At 43.3% G+C, this 18,363-nt stretch overlaps 1 protein-coding gene and 1 pseudogene across 7 annotated transcripts in view; one reads left to right on the top strand and one right to left on the bottom strand.

Annotated features, from left to right (window-relative positions):
- Positions 1 to 18,363, top strand: part of LOC309537083 (interferon-inducible GTPase 5-like) — a gene marked incomplete at its 3' end in the record, with an annotated part of 128,394 nt that overhangs the window by 83,718 nt on the left and 26,313 nt on the right. The gene's annotated exons all lie outside the window — the stretch shown is intronic.
- Positions 1 to 18,363, bottom strand: part of LOC309537189 (interferon-inducible GTPase 5 pseudogene) — a 41,477-nt pseudogene that overhangs the window by 22,510 nt on the left and 604 nt on the right. The window contains exon 2 of one of the 3 annotated variants that reach the window (XR_014224737.1): positions 10,277 to 11,797. The exons of the other annotated variants lie outside the window; for them this stretch is intronic. The product of XR_014224737.1 is annotated as an interferon-inducible GTPase 5 pseudogene (transcript). Of the gene's footprint in view, positions 1 to 10,276; positions 11,798 to 18,363 lie in introns of those variants that run through there. 3 annotated transcript variants of the gene reach the window in all.

Below are 18,363 nucleotides of genomic sequence, written 5' to 3'. Positions count from 1 at the left end.
ATCCTCCAAGGACATCTCTGATTTAGAGATGCCGTCCTGGTTTCTGATTTGATCCTGGAACGTCCCACTTTTCCTTAGGATGTCCCTATTTCATTGGAGAAATGTTGGAGGGTCTGGAGTTATCTGATCCCTAAGCCGCCTGAAGGCAATCATATATGGGGAAGTTATTTTAAAATGTTTAATGTTTTATTATTATTTTATATTTGTTGGTAGCTGCCCAGAGTGGCTGGGGCAACCCAGTAAATGTGTGGTGCTAAAAATAGTAAAATTATCATTATGGAATGGGACGTCCCTGTTTTCACTGGAGAAATTCAAAGGGTGTTGTCAGGGGTTCAGGGACAGAGGCACAGGTGAGGGGGGAGACGGAGAGCGATGGGGAAGAAACCCAGGACAGTGAGGAAGAGGATGACAATGACTTGAGGTCTTCCATGAGTCTCTCAAGTGAATCGGAGGATTCCCAGAAGGGGGCGCCCCTGGTCAAGCCAAGGGGGGTCACAGGAGGGACCTGCCAGGAGAAGGGAAGCAGCAGGGAAACCCCGAGTGGGAGTGGGAGATCGGGGTCAGCTTCCCAGGAGGAACGGAGTGAGAAGGGTGGAGTTCCCAGTGTGACACACGGAGCAGAGCAGGAAGGAGACAGGGGAAGGAGATCGGGGCAGGACGTCCTGCCGGAAGGGGCGGAGAGTAGTACAGGGAGTAGTGTAGCTGTCAAAAGGAAGGTCAGGGGTAGCGAACGCGTGCCAAGTTCAAATGTGGAGGCGCGCGGAAATGCAGAGAGCCCGGAGGAGGAGCCTGGCCCCAAAGCACAAAGGAGGGGGGAGCAGGCATCTGAGGAATCCGCGTCAGGGGAGAGCAGGAGGGAAGGAACCCAGGGGGGCAGAAAGACCCTGCGGAAAAGAAAGGACAGGAAGAGGTGGTCTAGCACAAGCCTCTTAAACTGGTGTAGGGGCGGGACCGATTCAGAGGGGACTTCAAATGTCTAGGCTAAGAGACGCGGGGCTGCGCGCCTCGGTTGTGGAACCATTAATGAACTGCAATAAACATCCTTGTATATAAGAAGAGCTTGGCGTTGGTCTTTTGTGAGCTGAGACTTGAGGCAGCCCTTGACAGGTGTCATGGCATCTTAAAAGAGGAGAGTGGCTAGAGGGGATCCTCAGGGGCAATGGTTAGGAATAGCCCCCACCACTGAGCTTCCTCCAGTAAGCACACTCCCAGCATCTGCTACCTGAGGCAGCTGCTTCACACTGGCTAATAGTAGAGCTGGCCCTGTTGGGCTAGACCAAGAAAATGGCAACACCCGGTGACAGAACATGGAACAAGCCTTCCTGAAGATAAAATAGAGGTTGGGTGGCTTTGTGGAGCCCCCTGCTCAAGCAGCCACTCCTTCAAATTTCCTCATGCTGGGGGTAGCACTAACATTGATCTATGGGCCTGATCTATCCAGACCGAAATGAATTTGTGTGAAGGCCAGGGCTGAAGAGTGAAGGGAGCAATCCATACTGTGAATGCCACATGAAATGCCATTCCCTCACTGAAACAGGTTGCATTATTTTGACCCCCCACAATGAAACAAATGGTCTACACCTTGTCAACCACAAATTGAGTGGTAAATTGTGGGTGGGGTGGTTTAATAATGTAAAGGTAAAGGGACCCCTGACCATTAGGGCCAGTCGTGACTGACTCTAGGGTTGCAGCACTCATCTCGCTTTATTGACGGAGGGAGCCGGCGTACAGCTTCCAAGTCATGTGGCCAGCATGACTAAGCCTCTTCTGGCGAACCAGAGCAACACACGGAAACGCTGTTTACCTTCCCGCCGGAGCAGTACCTATTTATCTGCTTGGACTTTGATGTGCTTTCGAACTGCTAGTTCAGCAGGAGCTGGGACCGAGCAAGGGGAGCTCACCCCGTTGCGGGGATTCGAACCGCCGACCTTCTGATCGGCAAGTCCTAGGCTTTGTGGAAGGATAAAGTGCCAAAGGTCATGGGACGTCAGGAGCTGGAGTTGGTGAACAATAAAACACCCGTTGTCAGTGAAGTTAACTCTTTACTCAAAGAAAACCAAACAGCACAGGCTGAGTGAACACAGCAACTCTTCCCAGTATCTCTTGCCCCAATGAAACTGTTGCTGAAGGTCCCCACATCCCCCGCTCTCTTAGGCTCCTTCTTCCCCAGCAACCTGAATTTTTTTTGTCTTGTCTCTCATTGCTCTGCCCTCTTCATTTTCATGTTCTGGCAGACCAGGGGGGAGGGGAACTGGTTACACCACAAGGGGGAGATTCCCTGTCTCTACTCTGCCTCTTGACCCCCCTGCAGTTCTGCCTCTGATTCTGGTCCGCTCTCTGCCACAGGCTCTTCCTGCTCACTAAACCCTGTTGCCTCTTCAGCTTGCGACATCTCCGCCTCCTCTCAGTCTGCTCTCTCTTCTCCCTCTGACTACTCATCTTCCTCCCAGCACCAATCCCCTGGCTCTGAGATTCTTCCCCTGGGGATTTCCTTGGGGGTTCCCCAACTGGTGCCTCCCCCCACTCCTCTGCATCCAGCCAGCCCATGACACAGGAGCAGAGCCCAAGAGCCCTGAATATAGAGAGGGACATGAGGAAGGGGACTCACAGCATTTTAAGAAACTGCACTTCCTGATTTTTGATTTATTTATTTTTTAGATTGGGGACGGAGGCTGTGCCCATTACATCGATCATTAAACCTTAAGTGTTTTTAGAAAGATGCAACAAAGAGTTACCTGCCTGAAGGTGCAGAAGAGGAGGGTCTGGTCAAACAGAAGAAGGGGTTGGGGCAGTTTTATTTAAGTATTTTTAAAAAGTGCACCCCTCCTTTAGAGGGGTATGTAAATTCTGCCCCTGCTTGTCATTTAAGGCAGAGGTTTTCTACTTTTTGAGTCCACAGCTCCTTTGACCAAGTATCTTCTTTTTGCAGCATCCCTGTGGGGCTCAGAAGCCCAGTTATGTCACCCCTTGCCTGCAGAGCTGGCAGCCTCTCACTCTTTTTCAAACAGCCCCCCCCCTTGTGAAGTCTTCCCTCAGCCTCCTCTCCCTTCTCCTTGGGAGTCCTCTGGGCAGCCACTGCTGCTGCCTATGGCCTCTGAGCTGCCACCCCTCTGCCCTCAATAGAGGTGCCTCCCCACATTGCCCCACAGGGGCCTGGGACTTGTCTGTCCATTCCCAACAGCAAGGGCTGGTGGTCTGCCTGGCTGGGCTCCCTCGCCCACTTGCCTGCTTACTCTGAGGCCCCTTTCAGCTCCTGGAAACTGGCACCCCCTGGCCAGCCCCAGAGGCACCTTTCACCTGGGGAGCTTGTACCCAGGGCTGCTGCCACAAACAGCTGTGCAAGCCTTTGAAGGAGGGAGGGAAGGAAGAGGGATGCAGGCCAGTGTTGCCCACAGCACCCCTGACCTTCATTCAAGGCACCCCAGGGTGCCATGGCACCCTGGTCGAACACCACTTATTTAAGTAATTAATAACCAGATTCCCCTTATGTGTCTAAATTCCCCACCCACTTCCCCCTCCCCCAAGCTGCACATTACAGTGGTACCTTGGTTTACAAACATAATCCATTCCAGAGGTCCAGCTGTAAACTGTAGCAGGAACCCCCCCACCCCAATCATTCTGTTTGCACAAACTTCACACACACTCACACTCACACACTACACACGCCACATTTCTGTTATAAATTCATAGAAAATCAACCATACATCGGATTTGCACTGTTCCATTTTTTTTACTCCATGTGACAAGGACTATCAAAGGGGGGTGGCTTGGTTTCTGGTCAGCCATAATCCCTTCACCATCCCAGCACATCCACAGGAGCCCTGCCCAGTTGCTATGTCGACCCTGATAATCCCAGACAGAAGACAATCAAAATCACAAAGAACAGTGGATTCACCACAGACTGAAACAAAGGACAATGATCAGATCTTCCCTCTGGGGGCAGGAAACTGCAAACTCCCCATTGTCACCTGGAAAGTACTCATGGGGAGGGGGAAAGGAGGAACCAGCTGGGTGACAGGACACTCAGGTTACCACCACAACTCCTCCCTCAACCCCTCCTTTCTGTAATGTATGCATGATGTCAACCCCTTCTGTAATGTATGCATGATGTCAACCCCTCCTTTCTGAAATGTATGCATGATGTTTCTGGGGGTGGGCTTGAGCTAGAGGAGGGGAATTTCAAAAGTTTTTATAAGGTCTTGCAGCCCATTGTTCTGGGTCTTTCCTCTCTCTTGCAAGTGAAGGGAATACCCTGTTGCAACAGTTCAATAAAGGCCAAGCCTACAGGCTGCTGTTTTGCTCCAAGTTATCCTGGTTGGTGTCTTTGTTTTGTCCAAGAGAGCCCTCGGATTTTTCCGTTAACAAAACCAAAACAGGTTGTAACCCAAGGCGCGCTTTCGGCAATGGGGCCTCCCCACCCCCAAATGGTTGTAACTCCCCCCTCCTTCTCCCCAAGCTGTGGAAGGACAAGGCACAAATTCCTTGCCTCTTGATCCCTCAGCAAACCTTTATTTTCTTTCCCCTTCTCTCTCCCCCTCTGAAGTTTTTTAGGGATGAGAGACTTTTCCTCATGCTCATGTCTGGAAATCACCTGGGGGGGCTGCTGAGATTTCTTGTTGGTGTTGCTGGGAGAGGAAAGGGCAGGGGGGGGAGTTGGGAGAGGAAAGTGAGGGGGTCAAAAACCTTCCAAACAAACAAGTCCAGGGGGGCGCGCGTATAGCAGGGTCCAGATTGGAAAGTTGGCCCGAAGTTGGGTCCCTTCTCTCTCTCCCCCTACCCACCATCTTCCCTTCAGGGAGGGAATAAGGGAAAGAATGGGATGGGAGCCCTTTTCCTTCTTATCCTGACATCCAAGGTGAGAGAAGAGTCGGGAAACGAGCGGGAGGGGCTAATGAATGAGGTCTCTCTCTTGAGGTGTGTGTTGGGTATGCGGGCGAAGAGCAGCCTGGAAGGGAGGGCTGTGTGCACCAGTGGAGAGATCTGGGATCTCCAACACCTCCGGCTCTGAGACCAGAAAGTTATCATTGTGCAACTAATCCGTATGATATGGTTTCTAAATTCCATTTAGGCCTATCTGTGTATTGTTTTGCAACTGAATTACAGTACATTAAAAAACACACCAGTCAACTCACATCAAAATGTCATTTTCTTTGCTGAAACTTTTTATTAAGAAATAATAAATTAAATATTGGCTTTTCTGTGAAAGAATTCATTACAAGGGGAAGTGCATGAGGAATTGAATGGGTGGAGGAGAGACAGAAATTTGTCCTTGGCTAGGGGGCACAATCTGGACGGTTCTGCCAGGGGCGCCAGATCACCTAGCTAAGGCTCTGCCTGCTTCCAAAGAGCTCCCCTCTCCACTCTGCCAAACCCCCAAAAGGGAAAGAGGCAGGAGGCGAGAGGAGCAGGAGGGCAGCCTCGTACCAGCTGCAGAGGGGGATGTCGAATGAACACGCGTCACCGCTCCAAAGGGAGACCCGCGCTGATTTCAGAGCAGTTACTTACAACTCTTAGAGTAGCACCAGCTCTGCTTGCTCCCTCGTGATGGCATGTTATTTATTCCCTTTGGTTAGAGTTGTGTGGAACCCAAAACACAGATATAAGCAGAAAGAGTACAGAGTAATTAATGCACAGATACTTGGTCACACCTAGTGAGTTGGAATGTGTTTGTCAGGAGTGTGTGCAGGAGCCAGGCCCTGTGACTGGTAGGGCCTCGAAGGGTTGGGGCCTTCCTGAGTTTGGCCTGGAAGGGCAAGGCGCTGCCGTACAGGGGAGGCTTGACAGAAGACTCATAACACCTGGTGGCAAGGGCCGGGAGGGGTATATAAGACCAGAAGTTCCCTCTGGCTCTTTGCCACAGCAACACACTACCCACCTAGCTGTGCTTCGGTTTCCTGACTACTGGTTTCCTGACCCCTGGACTCTTGGCTTCCCTACTCCCGGTTTCCTGATTCGTGGACTCTTGGCTTCCTGACCCCTGGGCTGCCGATTCCTGTTTCCCGTCCTCTACCTGACGTACCGAGCCAGGACTCCGACTGCCTGTAACCCGGACTGTGACAGTGCTTGCTATTTGTCAATAAAAACTATATTACTTTGTATGTTTATTTGTGTCTGCAGCCAGTAGGGACATTGCTGTAAGGCTTCACAGAAAAGTTGCATTCTGATGATGGTGTTGCTGACTCCCAGCTTGATGCATAGCCAATGCATAGCCATCTCTTAGTGCAGCTGCTAGTAGCTGTCAGTGTAACCACCTCCGACAGCTGGAAAAACTTGGATTTTTATCTCAGCAGCTGGTAAAATCACGCATGGACTATAACAATCTCAAAAACAATTGGCTAGTGCTTGGAATGAACAAGTTCAATGTGCACTGAATTAGTTTGAAAAACATCTGAACTAGATGTGAAAGTTGTTCCCATAATTGCTGGGCAAACTGAACATGAATTAAGTTGATGTTGGGGCAAAATGAAGAATGATTTCTGGCTCATCTTCAAGTTCATTGTCACTTTCTAAATGCTTTAGAGTATTTCTACAAAAAAATTGCCAAGGGTAATTTGGATGAACTTGAAGTGAACTGAACATAAACAGAACTGGTTTGTTTCATAAAGGGATGAACATGAATGGGAATTAGTTCTTTTACAGACATGTTGAACTTGAACTAGTTCCAAGCTCTGATATGGACAGAGACCTGATTTGAAGTCTTGTTTGTTCTGATGATGCCATCTCTGGTTTCTTTGTTTTCTCAAAAAATGAAACTAAAAAGCACATGTCCCTCAATAACAAAACAAATCAAAAACATAGAAAGAATAAGAAGGACCGATTTGGAGTTATTTGTGGCAGGAGGACACCCAAAACTCCCTCTACTTCAACTATGTTGAAGATGAAGCAGTCTTTCTCAGTTTCATAGCATCCTAAAATACAGGGAAAATTTGTGGCTCACGCTTCCCCTACCCACCCACCCAGCTGGTGAAATAAAGAAAAGATTAATCATTACAACAAGGAGGCTGAGAGAAAACAGGCTTGTGGTTCAGGTTAGGACAAATCTGGACTGTTGCCTATAGCTTTCCATTGCCTGGATTAAATGATTTTTTACAACTAAAATTAGAACAGGTGGGGAAATCATTGCAGTAGGGAGGATTCAGAAAAAAACATTTCTTAAAATTTTAATATTTATTATTTCATTGAGATTAAGTAAATAAGAGAAAAGGAGAGAATAGCAATCAAAGGAGGAAGAGAATACATTAAAACATTTTTAAAAGCAGAAATAACAAAATAACCACAAAATATACTAAAGGCTACAAAACCAAATAGTATATTTTTGCATGGATAAGCATGTCTCACAGGATCCCACCCAAGACGATATCTGTGTTAGATCTTGTTTATTTTTTTTTATAATCATATTTATTAAAATTTCCAATAATAACAGAATAAGAAAAATAAGAAAAATAAAGAAAAGAAAGAAAAAGAGAAGCTAGTTTAGACCCTTCTTTTCATAACCTTCTTTCTGGGACTTCCTCCTTCCCCTCCCGACTGTATTCCCCTTTCCCTAAGTTGGTTCCACAAGTTCTCATCCCCAATTTAAGCCTAATATATTTTACTCATAGACCAATTTAAATTTACACAATCTTAACGTCACTCCTCGTCTTATAATAAAACAAAATTTTCCCCCCAAGATCAGGTCTCATTTACTTCCACGAGTTCCCCCTTTCTAAAAAAAGAAAAAACAAAAACATATAATATCAAAGTTATAAAGAATATAAGATAGAAAGTATAAAAAAGTTCAAAAAGTTGGTTACAAAGCTTTTGGATTGTAGGATTCCCCCTCCCTTCCCCGGTTTTGATTCCCCATGTCCATTTGTCTGTATGTTGTCGGCCTGGAGATCTTAAGTCCACAGCCAAATTTTTCTCAGTCCATCTTGCCGGTTTCTTTAAATTTAGTTGTTTTAATTAATATTTAACTTCAAAAATCCAGTCTATTAGAGGCCTTTAATTTTTTTTAATCTTTTGTTGCTCCTCCCGTTGTTCTTTCCGTGTCGTATTTAGTCATTTGCTCTTTTATTTCTTGGTTTCTCAGGTTTCTGTCTTGTTCAGCTGTCAAAACATTCTTGTTCCAAAATTTAATGTCTCTACAGAAGTTTGTTATTCGGGGACAAAGACTTACGTCCAGTTCCTTTCTTGCTTCAATAGAAAATTATATTGTATTATGGTCACCTCTGTAGACAAAATAATATTTCAGTTCTGCAGCTTTCCCAGGAGATAAGACCTGTGCACATCCCAGAGTAGTTTTCCACATACGACACTTGTAATGTCTCGAAACCCCTCTAGAGGGATTGCAATAACTTTGTATCCTCTAATCCAAAAGTCAATTTGTTGTTTCTTTTTCCTCGACAGTTTATATCCATATTTATATCAAATTGTAACAAAATTAACCAGCAAGGAACTTGTAGCAAAGTCCTCTTTATATTTTCCAGTTTTGACAGCTCCTTTGACAGCTGTCAAATTCTCCATCTCTCTTCGCCAGGCTATCCGAATCGCCCCGGTTCCCAGGGGGGGGGGTTGCCTTTTTCCTCTCACCCTCGACTCCTCTCCTCCAGCACAGTTCTTATAATTCACATCGTGGAGTTAATAATTTTTGTCATCAATAAACTTCTGAATCGATCTTGGTTTCTCAGTCCTTGTTTTAGCATGTTTACAATCAGGGAGGGGACTGACTTCCTTTTTAGATCCCCTCCCGCTCGTGCCAAATCCAGAAAAAAATTTCTTTTTTCCTCCTTTAATACCCGGTTGCCCAATTACTCACGGGTTGTTGTTAATTGTCCGAATTTCCTTTGGAAGAAGCCAGCGCTCTCCGCCGGATGGCATGCGGCTGCGCCCGGCAGGGGAAGCGGAGGACTCAAAGCACCACGCCACTCCCCGGCGCCCGATCCGTAGCCTTTAAAAAGGCTCCTTCACGAGCCGGGAGGGCGATAACGGTGCCAGCCGAGTCACCATGTCCACGGGATCTGTTCCCGTGGTTTTTAAGGGTCCCCGCGTCGCCGGCGCGGTAGGACCCAGCCCCTGCCGAGCCGACTCCCTCCGGAGCTCGGAGGGAGTCCGCCATTCGGTGATGGCGCTAACCCGGAAGTCCTGTGTTAGATCTTGTTTAATTTCAACTGCTTCAGATTTTGATATCTCCTCATTAAGATCAGTAACGTTTTGATCCAGGGCTGTAATTTTAAGATTCACCTTTGCTAAATTATCCTTCAGACATTAATTCTGCTTACAATTTACTTTAGCCTATCAAGCAATAGAACTCTCTGAGGCCATTTCTCTTCTCTTCTTTTCTCCATTCTTTATGTTTTGCTGCTGCAAATTTGCTGCATGTCGGAGGGGGAGCCATCCATCGTTTTAACCCTGACAGGTAGGAGATAAGAAACCTCTAAACTGGATAAAAATTGTCCAGGCAGGCTAGTAATTAAGCATTGTGACAATAGTTACAGATAGGCAGCCGTGTTGGTCTGCCATAGTCAAAACAAACAAACAAAAATTCCTTCCAGTAGCACCTTAAAGACCAACTAAGTTAGTTCTTGGTATGAGCTTTCGTGTGCATACACACTTCTTCTCTGTATCTGAAGAAGTGTGCATGCACACGAAAGCTCATACCAAGAACTAACTTAGTTGGTCTTTAAGGTCTTTAAGGTGCTACTGGAAGGAATTTTTTATTTATTGTTACAATAGGGCTGCCATATGTTGGGATTCGTCCGTTGGAAGTAGTGTCCAGGCAGAATTCTTGAAAATTGGTAAAAATGTTCGTGAAATGTCAGAAGTGTTGATTTTGGGGGGTAGATTTCCTTTAAAATAGCTCAAGAACTTCTTTTGTTTTGGGGGGATTTTGCCAAAATAGTTCATCAACTTTGCCCTCCCCACCTCATCTCTATAACTTTAGGTAAAGGTAAAGGGACCCCTGACCATTAGGTCCTGTCGTGACTGACTCTGGGGTTGTGGTGCTCATCTTGCTCTATGGGCCGAGGGAGCCGGCGTTTGTCCGCAGACAGCTTCCGGGTCATGTGGCCAGCATGACTAAGCCGCTTCTGGCGAACCAGAGCAGCGCACGGAAACGCCGTTTACCTTCCCGCCGGAGCGGTTCCTATTTATCTACTTGCACTTTGAGGTGCTTTCAAACTGCTAGGTTGGCAGGAGCAGGGACTGAGCAATGGGAGCTCACCCCGTCACAGGGATTCAAACTGCCGACCTTCTGATCGGCAAGTCCTAGGCTCTGTGGTTTAACCCACAGCACCACCTGCGTCTCTTTCTATAACTTGCCCCCCCCCCAAATAAGCGAAAAGCTCAGCAACTTTTGTGTTCGGATTTTCACTTTTTGAAATATGGCAACCCTACAAGTGCTGAGCTGAAGAGTAATAAAGGGAGCATGCTAGGATGCCATGTTGCAAAACCAGAAGACGAACTTGTGAAGAAAGTAATTGGTTGATGCTGTGGTAGAAAGATGAGATAATGCATGTTGTACCTGGATGTCTCTTCCCAGGTAGATGTATTGGCTGTTTACTTGCATTTCTTGGGCTCAGCGGCCTTTGCCAGAACTTTCTCTGCATCCTTCACAGCGTTTTCCAGGAAATTCTTCAGCAAGTAGAATGTGGTAGCAAAAGAACTGCCCCCACCATAGAGAGACCCCAACACAGGTATGAAATCCAGAACCAGCTCTACCACTGTGATTGCTCCCCACATTGCTGACCTCTTCAAGATATCCATGATGAATTCTGCTGTGATCTTATCAGGGCTTGGGGTATGTTCAATAACAGATTTCAATTCCTCAACGGGTTTCTCCACACGATTTGCTAGTATATTGAGGGAATCTTCATCCAAGCCAAAAACTTTGCAGATCTCCCTCATTGTCAAAGCCACAATGCCAACGTCAAAACCAAGTGAGAGGAATGGGACAGGAATCAACCCAACAGAACAACTCACCATGGCTTTTTTCCATATCAGGCTCTCCATAGCAGCCTTTTTCTTTCTAATGCTATCTTCTGTTAAAATTGGAAGAGACAAAATTAAAACATTTCTCTTGATTTCATCCTGTTCCTTTTCAAAGGTCTCTTGAAGCAGGGGGAAATCATACTTGCTCAATTTCCGCCTCGATATCAGAAAGACCCTTGGAGAAGACTCACCTAATCTCTTCAAATTATCATAGCTATCTTTCCGTATAATGTCAAGAGTTTCCTTCTCACACTGCATCATCTTATGGGTGTCCTTCTTTTTTATGCCTTTTGTCCGCCTGACATTATCTATATCGATATCCACTTTGCTGCGCACATAGTAGAATTTCTTCTTATTTTTACGGATCTCAAGAGCCAATTTGGTGTCATCCTCAGTGAAGCGCCCTGAGGCGATGATGATGAAAAAATCATACTTGCTCAAATTGACCTTCTTTAGGTATTCCTTTGCACTAAAATTATTTGTTCCAATTCCTGGTAGATCCCAAATTTTGACTTTGGGGAATGCAGGGTGTGTATATTCTTGTGACACCATTGTTGTTTCTGTCACCCCCGTATTAGCTGCACCCTTTTCATGGTCTTTCATTCCCCGCAGGGCATTGACAAAAGATGATTTCCCGGCACCAGATCTTCCTGTGATGGCAATTTCCAACGTGACGTTATTTAATAAATTTGACTGCTGTTGAGCTTCAGCTGAAATAGCTTCAAATGTTTTTTTCTCCAAAGCAGCCTTCACTTCAGCAAGGTCTTTTGTTAAGGTTTCTATTGTTACGGCAGGATCCATGACAGGGATTCCTTGTGGCTTAGTTTATCTGAGAAGGAGAAGAAAACTCTAATAGTTAAATGATATCTTTCCACATACTTTTCTGGTCATCTTTTTACAATCCATGGTTTATATGGGAAAATCAATTTACTTAGGGCATGTCTCTGAGACCAGTGGGTTGTTTGAGCAGCAGTTGGTATTCTATATGTGCATGAGTTCACATATAACCCTTAAAATATGTTTATGTGAGATGTAGAACTTTTTTTAACTCAAATTGTTCATTCCGCTATAGTAGGCATGGTCAAACTTGGCCCTCCAGCTGTTTTAGGACTAAAACTCCCATCATCCCTGACCACTAGTCCTGTTAGCTTCTCCTGGTTTTAAAAGTAACTGTCTAAATGCACTGAAACTGTTGCTTTTAAGTGAATTGGGGGACTTATAAGGACTATTTCTGTTTTTAAAAGTTGCATGCTTTGGCTGTTACTGTGTCCCCCTAGAGGAGGATTGACATAGCTACAATAACAACTGGGTTAGAGGAAAATTCCATTTCAAAACAAACTTTCAACCGTGGGATCGACCTTGAACTCTCATGAGAGTGTTATGGCTGATGGGAGAGGAAAGTTAGAGCTGGCGCAGGAAAAAATTACTAGGTCTGGCAAACAATATTGGACAGACACTGTGCAGCAGCGAAGGGCTTCAACATCTGGAGCATCTGGAACATCAGGGGCTGCTCCTCCACAGGTCAAACCAAAAGTTATGTCGTCCGAAGACGTTTTGGCACATGCACTTGGAAAAATTAATGAATCTTTGGAAAATTTAGCTAAGCAAGTAGCTGAGACAAATAAACAAGTAGCTGAAGCATCAGTTAAAATCGACCTGAATACTACAAGCATTAATAATTTGGGACAGAAGGTGAATACCAATACAGAGTCTATTGAAAAATTATTACAGGAATCTGCCTCGACTCGAAAGATAGCTGAAGAAGCAAAAGATATTGCAACTGCTACTCAAGAGAAGATACCACCAGTATATAAGCAATTGGAGGACCACGGTTTGACATTGTCTATGATTGAATTGAAAGAGAAACAAAGAAATTTAAGAATCAGAGCTGTACCAGAACGTGAGAAAGATAATCTGGCTGATTTTCTTACACAGGAATTTACAGACTTTTGGCAACAGGACTTGGGGAAGGAAGAATTTAAGATAGTGAATGCATTTAGACTTGGAAGAGGACAAAGGAGGAACAAGGTGAGGGACTGCTTGATTACTCTTCGAACAAAAGAGGAGAGAGACAAAATTTTGAATTTGCACTATCAAAGGACTTTGGAAATTCACGACTCAAGTGTGGAGATATTTAAGGACATTCCAAAACATCTTTTGGACTTAAGGCTTAACTACGGAGACCTAGTTGCCCTGTTGAGAAGAAATAGAATTCTCTTTAGGTGGGAATTTCCTCAAGGCCTATCCTTTAAATACAAAGGAAGAAAGATAAAAATAAGATCAGTCAATGATAAAGACAGGTTTCTGAAAGATCACAAACAAGATCTACAGAAAGAAGCGGAATCCGGAGAAGAGCCAAAAGCACTGGAAAAAGGAAACTAGGCATAGGAAACTTATTCTTTGGATTGCACGGTCCAGAGAAAGAGACATCATTGACAGAACAAGAACAGACACTTGGTGCAGGCGGAGGTAAAGCGAAGTAACCCCATCATGGCTCTGCAACTTTTAACTTGGAATTGTAACGGTCTTAACTCTCCTCGGAAGAGAAAAAGTGTTTTTCATTTACTAAAAAAGGAACAATTGGACTTGATTTGTCTACAAGAAACACATGTAACAAGGTTACACAGGAAACTACTTATTAATAAGAGATTGGGACAGGAGTTTATCTCATCTGACAAAGTTAAAAAAAGAGGAGTTGTGATATATGCAAAGGAGAGATTATTACCAAAATTAATCTTTAAAGATGAACAAGGAAGATTTCTGGCAATTGAAATTCAAGTTCAAGGAGAGAAATTTCTGATTGTAGGAATTTACGCACCAAATGAGGGGAAACCTGAATTCTTTAAAAAGTTGCATGAGACTTTATTGGACTATTTGGATTACAATCTGATTTTGATGGGGGACATGAATGGAGTAGTATCTACAAACATGGACAAGGCACAAAGACAGGTAGTTACCAAGGATGGTAGACTACCAAAAACATTTTTTTAGATGACAGACAATATGGACTTAGTGGACATTTGGAGAATAAAGAACCCCTTGGGAAGAGAGGGAACCTTCTTTTATGAAGCCAAGATGACGTGGACTAGAATTGACCAAATTTGGGTAACTAGAGGAATGGCACCAAAGATAAAGAAAGTGGAGATCTGCCCAAAAACTTGCTCCGACCATAATGCTGTAAGGATGGAGATGAAGCAAATATCAACTGGCTCCTTCAGATGAAGGATGAATGACACCTTATTTAGAGATGATGAAGAAGTGTATAAAAAGGCCCAAAAAACTTTGAGAGATTATTTTGAAATAAACATGAATACCAATGTAGAAAAAAGAGTAATCTGGGACGCAAGTAGAGCTGTTATGAGAGGGGTTTTGATACAACAGAATGCAATAAAGAAGAGAAGTCAAAATGAGAAGAAAGATAAAATTTTGGAGAAAATAAAAGAAAGTGAGAAGAAATTGAGAGCAAAACCAAAGTCGCAGGAGATTTTGAGAGTAATAAAATTATAACAAGTACAATATATGGAAATGATGAATCAGGAAATAGAATGGAAAATTAAACAAATGAGACAAATGTGGGAAATTGTTGGCCTGGCAAATGAAAAAAAGACAAAAATTAAATACTATTACAAACTTAGAAGTGGAAGGAAAGAGCATACATAACCCAATTGAGATTAGAAACTGTTTCCAGAGGTATTTTAAACAATTATACACACAAGGGCCACAGAAAGAAATGGACATAGACCGATTTTTGAAGACAAATGGATTACAAAAAATCTCCCAAGAAAGTAAATTAATGTTGAACTACAAGATATCTGAACAGGAAGTAGAAGGTGCCATTCAAAATATGCAATTGGACAAATCTCCAGGACCGGATGGGCTGACTTCTAGATATTATAGATCTTTGAAAGAGTGGCTATTACAACCTTTGAAGGAAGTCTGCAATGAAATTTTGGAAGGGAAAAGGGCACCAGAGTCGTGGAAAGAGGCGTATATCACACTTATACTGAAAACAGAGACTGAAAAGACTCAGCTTAAGAACTATCGCCCTATATCGTTACTTAATGTGGATTACAAATTTTTTGCTGATATTTTGGCCAAGAGATTGAAAAAAGTATTGATGGAAGAGATTCATAAAGACCAAGCGGGCTTTCTCCCGGGAAGACACTTGTCTGATAATTTGAGGAACATAATTGTTATCTTGGAAAAACTAGAAGTGAATATAAATACTAAAGCAGTTCTGATATTTGTGAACGCGGAGAAAGCTTTTGACAACATCTCTTGGAGTTTTATGAAGAAGAACCCACAGGGGATGGGGGTAGGCCAAGGTTTTGAAAATGGTATTTGGTGCAATATACTCTGAACAAAAGGCTAAATTAATTGTAAATAATGTGGTGACGGAAGAATTTAAGATAGAAAAAGGGACACGACAGGGGTGCCCAATCTCCCCATTGCTTTTTATATCGGTCCTGGAGGTTTTGCTGAATATGATTAGAAGGGACCGGTTGGTTAAAGGTATACAGGTCGGAGCCAAACAGTACAAACTGAGAGCATTTGCAGATGACTTAGTATTGACGTTACAGGAGCCAGAATCTAGTACTAAAAGGGTTTTAGAACTAATTCAAGAATTTGGTCAAGTGGCAGGATTTAAATTGAATAAGTCAAAAACTAAGGTTTTAGAGAAAAATTAAACACCGATTGAAAGAGAGAGGTTTCAGAATGAGATAGGCTTGACTGTGGTCAAGAAAGTGAAATACCTGGGGATTAATATGACAGCCAAAAATGGGAACTTATTTAAAGGTAATTATGAAAAATGTTGGACAGAAGTGAAAAAAGACTTAGAAATTTGGTCGAACTTGAAGCTTTCATTGTTGGGTCGTATTGCTGTGATAAAAATGAATGTATTGCCTAGAATGCTGTTTTTGTTTCAAACATTGCAAATTCTGGACAAGATGGACTGTTTCAAGAAGTGGCAGAGAGATATTTCTAGATTTATCTGGCAGGGCAAGAAGCCCAGAATAAAATTTAAGATATTAACTGATGCAAAGGAAAGGGGTGGATTTGCCCTGCCAGACTTTAAACTTTACTATGAATCAGCAGCTTTTTGCTGGTTGAAAGAATGGCTGCTTCTGGAAAACACAGACATTTTGGATTTAGAAGGTTTTAACAATGCATTCGGATGACATGCATATCTGTGGTATGATAAAGTCAAAGCACATAAAGCATTTAAAAACCATATTGTCAGGAAAGCATTGTTTAATGTTTGGATAAGATACAAGGACTTACTGGAAAATAAAACCCCAAGGTGGTTGTCACCGATGGAAGCGAAGGCCCTGAAAAAGCTCAATATAGAGGCCAAATGGCCGAAATATTGGGAAATTTTGGAACAAGAGGGAGATAGATTCAAATTGCAGAGTTCTGAGAAACTAAAAAACAAAGTGCGAGATTGGCTTCATTATTTTCAGATAATGGAGGCATATAATTTGGACAAGAAAATTGGCTTCCAGGTGGAAAAACCAAAATTAGAAACAGAGCTGTTAGAACCCAAAACTAAGATTTTGTCAAAGATGTATAACTTGCTGTTGAAATGGAATACTCAGGATGAAACGGTAAAATCTAAAAAAATTCCTTCCAGTAGCACCTTAAAGACCAACTAAGTTAGTTCTTGGTATGAGCTTTCGTGTGCATGCACACTTCTTCAGATACACAGATACGTGTATCTGAAGAAGTGTGCATGCACACGAAAGCTCATACCAAGAACTAACTTAGTTGGTCTTTAAGGTGCTACTGGAAGGAATTTTTTTATTTTGACTATGGCAGACCAACACGGCTACCTATCTGTAACGGTAAAATCTGTTATGATTAAATGGGCACAAAATGTTGGACATAACATTATGATGGCTGACTGGGAACAGTTATGGACCACAGGTATGAAGTTTACGGCATGTAATGCCTTAAGAGAGAATATTATGAAGATGATATACAGGTGGTACATGACCCCAGTCAAGCTTGCAAAAATCTATCATTTGCCCGATAATAAATGTTGGAAATGCAAAGAAACTGAAGGTACATTCTTTCACCTTTGGTGGACGTGTCCAAGGATTAAGGCCTTTTGGGAAATGATCTATAACGAAATGAAAAAGGTATTTAAATATACCTTCCTGAAGAAACCAGAGGCCTTTCTTCTTGGCATTGTCGGCCAATTGGTGCCAAAGAAGGACAGAACTTTTTTTATGTACGCTACAACAGCAGCAAGAATACTCATTGCAAAGTACTGGAAGACACAAGATCTACCCACTTTGGAAGAATGGCAGACGAAGGTGATGGACTATATGGGATTGGCAGAAATGACTGGCAGAATCCGAGACCAGGGAGATGAGTCGGCAGAAGAAGATTGGAAGAAATTCAAAGACTATCTTCAGAAATATTGTAAAATTAATGAATGTTAGAATGATGTTGGATAGAAATTAAGTGGTTTCCAGCTGTAATGCTTTAAGAGAATATGAAAAAAGGGTTATAAATAGGTAAAAATCTAATGGTAAGGATTTGCTGAACCAACAATTTGAAGTGGAATACAAAAAAGGGAGGTATGAGGAGGTCCAGGAAACAAGCTAAAGTAAAATAAGTAATGGAAAATCTGTGTGTTTTTAACCATTTTTATTTTGTATTTTTGTTATTTTTTCTTCTTCTTTATCTTTATTGTAATACTTTAAAAACTTTTAATAAATATCTTATGAAAAAAAAGAAATTAATAACCATGCCTAAGGTCCATTAATTTTAATAGATTTACTCTGAGTAAATGTTAGTTGAAGACAACCCATTATCAGCAACATTATCTTGTCCTGAAAGCTATATAAATACAGAATGAATGAATAAATAAATAAATGAAATACAGCTATAGGGAAAAAAAGAGCTATGAGAAAGTCACAGAATCATAGCACTGTAGAGTTGGAAGGTACCCTGAGGGTCATCTAGTCCAACCCCCTGCAATGCAGGAATATGCAGCTGGTCCATACAGGGATCGAACCTGCAACCTTGGTGTTATCAGCACCACGGTCTAACCAACTGAGCTATCCAGGCTCACCAGGCAGCACCAACCCAGAACGAAGAGAACCTCCAGCACCTTCTGCCCTGCCCCGAACCCTTGCCATGCGGTTTTTCTAATCAGAAGTGGTGCACAAATACCGTTTTTACACACCAGCAAGTGCTGGGCGCAGCCGTGTTCCTGGGGGGGGGGGGGTTTCTGCAGAGGGATATATTGAATTAACACGCGAAAGGGTGGCATTGGCTTCAGGGCAGTTACTTAAAACTCTTATGCTTTGCTTTTGCACTAAGGGGCAGGCCAGATGGTCTCTGTCTCTTCAGCACTCAGGGCATTGTTTGGAGAATAGAAGTTGC

The sequence above is a fragment of the Podarcis vaucheri genome (genome assembly GCF_965113315.1).
Source record: "Podarcis vaucheri genome assembly, chromosome: 7".
NCBI lineage: Eukaryota > Metazoa > Chordata > Lepidosauria > Squamata > Lacertidae > Podarcis > Podarcis vaucheri.
Note: the sequence above shows the minus strand (reverse complement) of the source record. Positions and strands in the feature narration are given on the sequence as shown.